General features: G+C 40.8%; 1 non-coding gene across 1 annotated transcript; it reads right to left on the bottom strand.

The window, feature by feature from the left end:
* Positions 1-6032: 6032 nt before the first annotated feature.
* LOC136140725 (small nucleolar RNA SNORA62/SNORA6 family) lies at positions 6033-6186 on the bottom strand. Its single transcript, XR_010657653.1, has one exon. It is a non-coding gene; the product is annotated as a small nucleolar RNA SNORA62/SNORA6 family (small nucleolar RNA).
* Positions 6187-10195: the final 4009 nt, after the last annotated feature.

The following is a 10195-nucleotide window of genomic DNA, read 5'->3' as shown; positions in this document are numbered from 1 at the left end:
CAAAAATATGTATTGAGCACTTATATATATGTTGAAACTATGTAAGTGGTTTTAAAATTAGTATGCAAGGGCTTCCCTGGTGGCGCAGTGGTTGAGAGTCCGCCTGCCGATGCAGGGGACGCGGGTTCGTGCCCCGGTCCGGGAGGATCCCACATGCCGCGGAGCTGCTGGCCCCGTGAGCCATGGCCGCTGAGCCTGTGGGTCCGGAGCCTGTGCTCCGCAACAGGAGAGGCCACAACAGTGAGAAGCCCACGTACCACAAAAAAAAAAAAAAAAAAAAAAAAAAAATTAGTATGCAAGGCCAAAAAATCTCACATTACTCTATCAAACTACTGAAAGGGACTTTCCAATTATCTTGAAATTTAAACTGAAGTCCAAAGCAGAAAATAATAAATATCCATACATTTGATTAAAAAACTTATAAATCCTTGAAAGACTTGCTACAAGATAGAAAAACTAGTGCTGTGACCCAAATTCGGGTTTATAAGAGAACTCAAGACATTAGAGATGAAGATTGAGAGAGTCATTGAAGTAAAAAGCTGTCAGTCGAGTCAGCAGTACTGTGGCATTTCCGCAACTCTCCTCGTAGGTGACCCCTCCTAAGCCAAGTGAGAAAGGAGCTTCAAGGAAGTCTCTCATTAGAGATGGGTAGTCTTCCTGAAGAGACAACTGACACGATAGCCTCCAAAAGAGATGCTGAGCTGCATCTTTCCAGTGACCCTGGACCAGAGCTGAGCCTGGACAGTTCTTGGGAGATGCTGACAATGTCCCTGGGATGAAGATAAAAACTTGTGTAGACCACAGTGTCTATGGTATGAGTGGTTTATCCTTCCAGAATTTGGTGCAGCAAGGATGTCAAGTCTTCGTTAAACTAAGAGTTCATCTCACTAGCTACAATCTTGAAAGGTCTCCACTGAAGGAAGCTACCTGTCAGGGCAAGACAACACCAGCAGAGTGAGGTTGGCAGTCTACCATCCTAAGCAGGAGCTGAGAGAACAGTTGTAAGAGCTCAGCTAGAGGACAGATCTCCAACACTGAGGGTCAGTGCAGTGCCAAAGATCCCCAAAGGGATTTCTAAAGAACCCACAAAATTTCCTGGAATGAGAGAGCCAACTTTAAGTTTTCTGCCACATGGAAGGTACCACAGCCAGATTTCATCCCAACTCATCAAGTACAGCATTGTCCTTTTAACTCTCATCTCACCCTTCTTGCCCTAGCACAGGAGAAGCTAGGAGCATAAAGGGGTGAGACTACATAATGATCAAGGGATCGATCCAAGAAGAAGATATAACAATTGTAAATATTTATGCACCCAACATAAGACCACCTCAATGCATAAGGCAAATACTAACAGCCATAAAAGGGGAAATCGACAGTAACACATTCAGAGTAGGGGACTTTAACACCCCACTTTCACCAATGGACAGATCATCCAAAATGAAAATAAATAAGGAAACACAAGTTTTAAATGATACATTAAACAAGATGCACTTAATTGATATTTATAGGACATTCCATCCAAAAATACACATTTTTCTCAAGTGCTAATGGAACATTCTCCAGGATAGATCATACCTTGGGTCAAAAATCAAGCTCTGGTAAATTTAAGAAAATTGAAATTGTATCAAGTATCTTTTCCGGCCACAATGCTATGAGACTAGATATCAATTACAGGAAAAGATCTGTAAAAAATACAAACACACGGAGGCTAAACAATAAAATACTTAATAACGAAGTGATCACTGAAGAAATCAAAGAGGAAATCAAAAAATACCTAGAAACAAATGACAATGATACATGACGACCCAAATCCTATGGGATGCAGCAAAAGCAGTTCTAAGAGGGAAGTTTATAACAATACAATCCTACCTTAAGAAATAGGAAACATCTCGAATAAACAACTTAACCTTGCACCTAAAGCAATTACAGAAAGAAGAACAAAAAAAACCCCAAAGTTAGCAGAAGGAAAGAAATCATAAATATCAGATCAGAAATAAATGAAAAAGAAATGAAGGAAACAATATCAAAGACAATAAAAACAATAGAACTAAAACACAATAAAACTAAAAGCTGGTTCTTTGAGAAGATAAAAAAAATTGATAAACCCTTAGCCAGACTCATCAAGAAAAAAAGGGAGAGGACTCAAATCAATAAAATTAGAAATGAAAAAGGAGAAGTAACAACTGACACTGCAGAAATACAAAAGATCATGAGAGATTACTACAAGCAACTCTATGCCAATAAAATGGACAACCTGGAAGAAATGGACAAATTCTTAGAAATAAACAACCTGCCAAAACTGAATCAGGAAGAAATAGAAAATATGAACAGACCAATCACAAGCACTGAAATTGAAACTGTGATTTAAAATCTTCCAACAAACAAAAGCCCAGGACCAGATGGCTTCACAGGCGAATTCTATCAAGCATTTAGAGAAGAGCTAACACCTATCCTTCTCAAACTCTTTCAAAATAAAGCAGAGGGAGGAACACCCCCAAACTCATTCTACGAGGCCACCATCACCCTGATACCAAAACCAGACAAAGATACTACAAAAAAAGAAAACTACAGGCCAATATCACTGATGAACGTAGATGCAAAAATCCTCAACAAAATACTAGCAAACAGAATCCAACAGCACATTAAGAGAATCATACACCATGATCAAGTGGGGTTTATTCCAGGAATGCAAAGATTCAATATACGCAAATCAATCAATGTGATACATCATATTAACAAATTGAAGGAGAAAAACCATATGGTCATCTCAATAGATGCAGGGAAAGTTTTCGACAAAATTCAACACCCATTTATGATAAAAACCCTGCAGAAAGTAGGCATGGAGGGAACTTTCCTCAACATAATAAAGGCCATATATGACAAACCCACAGCCAACATCGTCCTCAATGGTGAAAAACTGAAAGCATTTCCACTAAGATCAGGAACAAGACAAGGTTGCCTACTCTCATCACTCTTATTCAACATAGTTTTGGAAGTTTTAGCCACAGCAATCAGAGAAGAAAAAGAAATAAAAGGAATCCAAATCGGAAAAGAAGAAGTAAAGCTGTCACTGTTTGCAGATGACATGATACTATACATGGAGAATCCTAAAGATGCTACCAGAAAACTACTAGAGCTAATCAATGAATCTGGTAAAGTAGCAGGATACAAAATTAATGCACAGAAATCTCTTGCATTCCTATACACTAATGATGAAAAATCTGAAAGTAAAATCAAGAAAACACTTCCGGGCTTCCCTGGTGGCAGAGTGTTTGAGAGTCTGCCTGCCGATGCAGGGGACACCGGTTCATGTCCCGGTCCGGGAAGATCCCACATGCCACAGAGTGGCTGGGCCCGTGAGCCATGGCCGCTGAGCCTGCGCGTCCGGAGCCTGTGCTCTGCAATGGGAGAGGCCACAACAGTGAGAGGCCTACATACTGGAAAAAAAAAAAAAGAAGACGAAAACACTCCCATTTACCATTGCAACAAAAAGAATAAAATATCTAGGAATAAACTTACCTAAGGAGACAAAAGACCTGTATGCAGAAAATTATAAGACACTTGTGAAAGAAATTAAAGATGATACAAATAGATGGAGAGATATACCATGTTCTTGGATTGGAAGAATCAACATTGTGAAAATGATTCTACTACCCAAAGCAACCTACAGAGTCAGTGCAATCCCTATCAAACTACCACTGGCATTTTTCACAGAACTAGAACAAAAAATTTCACAATTTGTATGGTAACACAGAAGACCCCGAATAGCCAAAGCAGTCTTGAGAACGAAAAATGGAACTTGAGGAATCAGGCTCACTGACTTCCGATTATACTACAAAGCTACAGTAATCAAGACAGCATGGTACTGGCAAAAAAACAGAAATATAGATCAATGGAACAGGATAGAAAGCCTGGAGATAAACCCACGCAAATATGGTCACCTTATCTTTGATAAAGGAGGCAAGAATGTACAGTGAAGAAAGGACAGCCTCTTCAATAAGTGGTGCTGGGAAAACTGGACAGGTACATGTAAAAGTATGAGATTAGAACACTCCTTAACACCATACACAAAAATAAGCTCAAAATGTATTAAAAACCTAAATGTAAGGCTGGAAACTATAAAACTCTTAGAGGAAAACATAGGCAGAACACTCTATGACATAAATCACAGCAAGATCCTTTTTGACCCACCTCCTAGAGAAATGGAAATAAAAACAAAAATAAACAAATGGGACCTAATGAAACTTCAAAGCTTTTGCACAGCAAAGGAAACCATAAACAAGACCAAAAGACAACCCTCAGAATGGGAGAAAATATTTGCAAATGAAGCAACTGACAAAGGATTCATCTCCAAAATTTACAAGCAGCTCAATAACAAAAAAACAAACAACCCAATCCAAAAATGGGCAGAAGACCTAAATAGACATTTCTCCAAAGAAGATATACAGACTGCCAACAAACACATGAAAGAATGCTCAACATCATTAACCATTAGAGAAATGCAAATCAAAACTACAATGAGATATCATCTCACACCAGTCAGAATGACCATCATCAAAAAATCTAGAAACAATAAATGCTGGAGAGGGTGTGGAGAAAAGGGAACACTCTTGCACTGCTGGTAGGAATATTAATTGGTACAGCCACTATGGAGAACAGTATGGAGGTTCCTTAAAAAACTACAAATAGAACTACCATATGACCCAGCAATCCCACTACTGGGCATATACCCTGAGAAAACCATAATTCAAAAAGAGTCATGTACCAAAATGTTCATTGTAGCTCTATTTACAATAGCCCGGAGGTGGAAACAACCTAAGTGCCCATCATCGGATGAATGGATAAAGAAGATGTGGCACATATACACAATGGAATATTACTCAGCCATAAAAAGAAACGAAATTGAGCTATTTGTAATGAGGTGGATAGACCTAGAGTCTGTTATACAGAGTGAAGTAAGTCAGAAAGAGAAAGACAAATACCGTATGCTAACACATATATATGGAATTTTTTTTTAAATGTCATGAAGAACCTAGGGGTAAGACAGGAATAAAGACACAGACCTACTGGAGAACGGACTTGAGGATATGGGGAGGGGGAAGGGTGAGCTGTGACAGGGCGAGAGAGAGGCATGGACATATATACACTAACAAACGTAAGGTAGATAGCTAGTGGGAAGCAGCCACATGGCACAGGGATATCGGCTCGGTGCTTTGGGACAGCCTGGAGGGGTGGGATAGGGAGGGTGGGAGGGAGAGAGGTGCAAGAGGGAAGAGATATGGGAACATATGTATATGTATAAATGATTCACTTTTTTATAAAGCAGAAACTAACACACCATTGTAAAGCAATTATACCCCAATAAAGACGTTAAAAAAAAAAAAAAAAAGTCATGTACCAAAATGTTCATTGCAGCTCTATTTACAATAGCCAGGAGATGGAAACAACCTAAGTGTCCATCATCGGATGAATGGATAAAGAAGATGTGGCATATATATACAATGGAATATTACTCAGCCATAAAAAGAAATGAAATTGAGTTATTTGTAGTGAGGTGGATGGACCTAGAGTCTGTCATACAGAGTGAAGTAAGTCAAAAAGAGAAAGACAAATACCGTATGCTAACACATATATGGAATCTAAGGGGAAAAAAATGTCATGAAGAGCCTAGGGGTAAGACGGGAATAAAGACACAGACCTACTAGAGAATGGACATGAGGACACGGGGTGGGGGAAGGGTAAGCTGTGACAAAGTGAGAGAGTGGCATGGACATATATACACTACCAAACGTAAAATAGTTAGCTAGTGGGAAGCAGCCGCATAGCACAGGGAGATCAGCTCGGTGCTTTGTGACCACCTAGAAGGGTGGGATAGGGAGGGTGGGAGGGAGGGAGATGCAAGAGGGAAGAGATATGGGAACATATGTATATGTATAGCTGATTCAGTTTGTTATAAAGCAGAAACTAACACACCATTGTAAAGCAATTATACTCCAATAAAGATGTAAAAAAATTTTTTTTTTTTTTTTTACGTTTGTAGCAAGTATTACTATCAAACTCCACTCATTGGGCCAGAGACCCTTGTGATGTTAGCGAAAAACTTGCCCCTCATGTAGCACACTACCTACACTTGTGAGTTCATCGGCCAGTGGAAAAAAATTTTTTTTATTTAAAAAAAAGTGGTGAGAAAAGTAGTTGAATAAGGCAGAGCAATAGTGAAAGAACAAAATACCACACATCTTCCCCTGCTGGATCTACAGATTACTGAGTGGGGCTGAAGCTTGTTGGAAGTACATAAACAGAGAACTTTGAAAATGGATGGGAGAATGAAGCTGTGATTTGAACTGGACTGGCCATTTTCATGTCTTAAAAATGAGAGAACTCTAAATCCAAAGGTGAGTGGAAAAGCTATGGGATATGCCCAAGATATTGCCAAGGTGTGAGGGAGACTTGACAGTCCATATTTGAAGGCAGAGGTGAGACACATGGCATAATCAAAATTACCCTTGAAAATCTCTCAGGAAGGGTTTACTTTGGAGACTGACACCCCACCTTTCAGTAATTCCAACAGAACAAGTTTTTCTTCCAGCACTGGAACAGATTGCAACTATTTCAGCTGAGCAGAGACGAAGTAGTTGGCTGAGTTTAGCAGCCATATTGCAGGAAAAATATATACCTTTAAACACGAGAATCACACTCAGCACAGCAATATGCTCACTCTACAAGAGGCACAGGGACACTGGGACTGTGCGAGAGAATGAAAGCTAGAAGATGTGAGGCTCCCAAATACTGCATATTCAGGACCATAGATTAATTAAATGCAATGGTGAATGGTATCACCTACTTTCCCTGGTGAAATCTGCCTCCTTCTCTTTCTCAGTCTCTCTCTTTCCCTCTCTCCCTCTCTCCTTCTCTCTCTCTCTCTTTCTCCTGTCTCTGTCTCTCTCTCCCCTGGTCTCTTTTTACTCTCTCCCTCCTTCTCTCCCTGTCTCCTTTCTATCTCTCACCACCCCAAGTACGTATAGTGAGATGCATCTGCATAGGTATGACACATACGATGCAATTCCACTTTACCTCACCGTCTGAAGACTCAAAGATTAGTAAGCCTTACTTCTCAATGAGCTCCCAGATAAGTGAGAGAGAAAACTATGTAAACAAATGTGTAATAGATCCACTAGTAAAAGTAAGCTTAAGGTCCAGATACAAAGGATACATCCTGGTCTTCACCCTAAGAAAGACAGACTCCCCAAGAAAAGGAAAGTAGTCTAGCACAGCCCATCATCCTGAACAGGCAGTGCCGATGCCCCACACAGCAGTCTCTTCCTTCTTAGTTGAACTTGGAAAGCTACTTCTTAAAATTGATAGCAGCAAAAGTGATATGTTGTATTTACAAAGATTTGACAATATTTCTCCATCCTTTTCAAGGGGTTGGGTGAGAAAATTGCAAAAGGGGTTGAGTTTTGCACAAAGTTGGCAGATTTGGGAACCAGACTAGCCAAGCAAGCTGACTTCTGATTCCATGCTCTATACCTCACTGCCTCTGAAGTAGAGAGTCATTAACAAAATTTTTAAAACTTATTACTCCTAGAATAATACTGTATTGACAGTAACTATAATCAGGGATTGGGATAACTATAAATAGATTTTTGTAAGATTCAAGCATTAGAAGCCCTTAAATGTGTACTACTGGAAGCATAAGCGTGGCATCAAGGACAACCACATCTATGGGAATTTCGGGCCTTTTTTTTTTTCAGCTTTATTGATGTATAATTGACAAATAAATTTGTAAGATACTTAAAGTATACATCATGATGATTTGACATACATATACATTGTGAAAGGATTCCTCCATCTAGTTAATTAACACATACATCTATCATTTCACGTATTTATCTTTTTCTTTCTTTCCTTTTTTTTTTTGGTGAGAACATTTAGGTTCTACTTTCTTAGCAAATTTCAATTATATGATACAGTGTTATCAACTATAATCACCATGCTATACATTAGATTCTCAGACCTTATTCATCCTATGGCTGAAAGTTTGTACTCTTTTACCAAACTCTCCTATTGCCCCCACCCCCCAAACTCTGGCAACCACTTCAGGTCTTTACCTATAACCTGATCCCCACCTCCATGAACCAAGGTCAGGTGTACGATGGAAATTCCTTTGCTCTTTTGGAGCTGTTCCTCCAACCACCCCAGATCTCACTTCTGCCCTCTGACTTCCTCTATCCCTTAGGGAACACTTGAAGAACAGGATCCCAGCTTAGGATTCTCTCATTCCAGAGGTAGTGTAGTGTGGCTGGGAACTTCCATTCTAGCACAGGCCTTGAACTAGCGAAATGATTCATGTAAATTCTCTGGGCCTCAGTTTCATCACCTTTAAAACTGAACTAATAAACCTAGAATGAGCTTTATCATAAGTTTCCCTGAAATCCAGCCACTGCCTTATCCCATTAACATTCTTAGGGTTGGGCTTCCCTGGTGGCGCAGTGGTTGGGAGTCTGCCTGCCGATGCAGGGGACGCAGGTTCGTGCCCCGGTCCGGGAAGATCCCACGTGCCGCGGAGCGGCTGGGCCCGTGAGCCATGGCCGCTGAGCCTGTGCTCTGCAACGGGAGAGGCCACAACAGTGAGAGGCCCGCGTATGGAAAAAAAAAAAAAAAAAAACATTCTTAGGGTCTTTACTTGCTGTCTTCAGGAACAGAATGAGGAATCTGACCAGGATTGTGCCAGCCTGAGAACACCTTTTCGATACAGGCCCAATCAGTAGCCCCTGTGTAGAGAGACTTCCTTCCTCCCCCCACCCACCCCCCAGCTAGTAATTGGTAGAAAGAGTACCAGAAACCATGTCTTCTGACCCTACATCAATTGCTCTGCTCACTCTACCTCAGAGTTCAAACCCCTTAGTATGGCATATAAGGGTCCCCATTGATTGACCGTGATTTTCTTGTCTTACTGCCAATCTGCATAATTTTAACTTGTGTGTTTTAGTCTCCATACTGTGTCTTCTTCTCTTCTTACTCCTCTTCCATCTTGTTGCATATAACTGCCTGACAAAACCCTAATTGTTCTTTATAGCTCAACTCAAATGACAGCTCTTTAATGAAACCTTTCCTGAGAGTCCCGAGGATAGGCTCTCGCCCTTCTGTGGTCCCCTAACACTTTTTTGCTGTTTGTTTTTGTTTTTGTTTTTTTTGTGTGTGGTACACGGGCCTCTCACTGTTGTGGCCTCTCCCATTGCGGAGCACAGGCTCCGGACGCGCAGGCGCAGCGGCCATGGCTCACGGGCCTAGCCGCTCTGTGGCATGTGGGATCCTCCCGGACCGGGGCATGAACCCGTGTCCCCTGCATCAGCAGGCGGACTCTCAACCACTGTGCCACCAGGGAAGCCCCCTCTAGCACTTTTTACTTCTCTCAAATCACTTACCACATCTTGCTTTTTGTCATAATTGAGTGCCAGTAGATTTCAGACTCCTTGGATCTACACCAGTACACAGGACAAAGTCTTCCACAAACAGTTTCAGTTCCAGGAACACACTGCAATAGTCAGGATAGACTAGGCTATGCCAGAATTTTAAAATACAGCAACATTTCAATGTTTTACTCAACCCAGGTTTACCAGAATCTCACACTAAAAGCTCAGTGCAAATTGTAAAGGGAGCTGTCATGATAATCTGTAAGGAACCAAGGTACACGGAGGATCTATCTCAACAGAGCTTCTGTGATGCCTGCAGGGGACATGAATGTAGTAAGGCAATTGAACACTGGCTCTTAAGTCCTCCACCCAGGGGTAACGCATGCCATTTCTTCTTACGTTTCAGTGGCCAAAGCAAGTCACATGGCCATGCTTACATTTAGGGCACAATGGAGAAGTGTGATCCTTTTGTGTGTTTGGAAGGAGGAGGAAAATCAGAACATGTATAAATGGTCTTAATGACACCACCACACACACCACACTGAATCTCACCCTTGACTTTGACCCATGTTCTATCCTGTAACTGGCACATTCTGCCCACCTTGTTTAAACATTCTACCAGAAAACTACTAGAGCTAATCAATGAATTGGGTAAAGTAGCAGGATACAAAATTAATGCACAGAAATCTCTTGCATTCCTATACATAAATGATGAACAATCTGAAAGAGAAATTAAGGAAACACTCCCATTTACCATTGCAACAAAAAGAATAAAATAC

This window comes from Phocoena phocoena, chromosome 1, assembly GCF_963924675.1.
Source record: "Phocoena phocoena chromosome 1, mPhoPho1.1, whole genome shotgun sequence".
Lineage (NCBI taxonomy): Eukaryota > Metazoa > Chordata > Mammalia > Artiodactyla > Phocoenidae > Phocoena > Phocoena phocoena.
The sequence above is the reverse complement of the archived record's forward strand: the minus strand, read 5'-3'. Positions and strand labels throughout refer to the sequence as shown.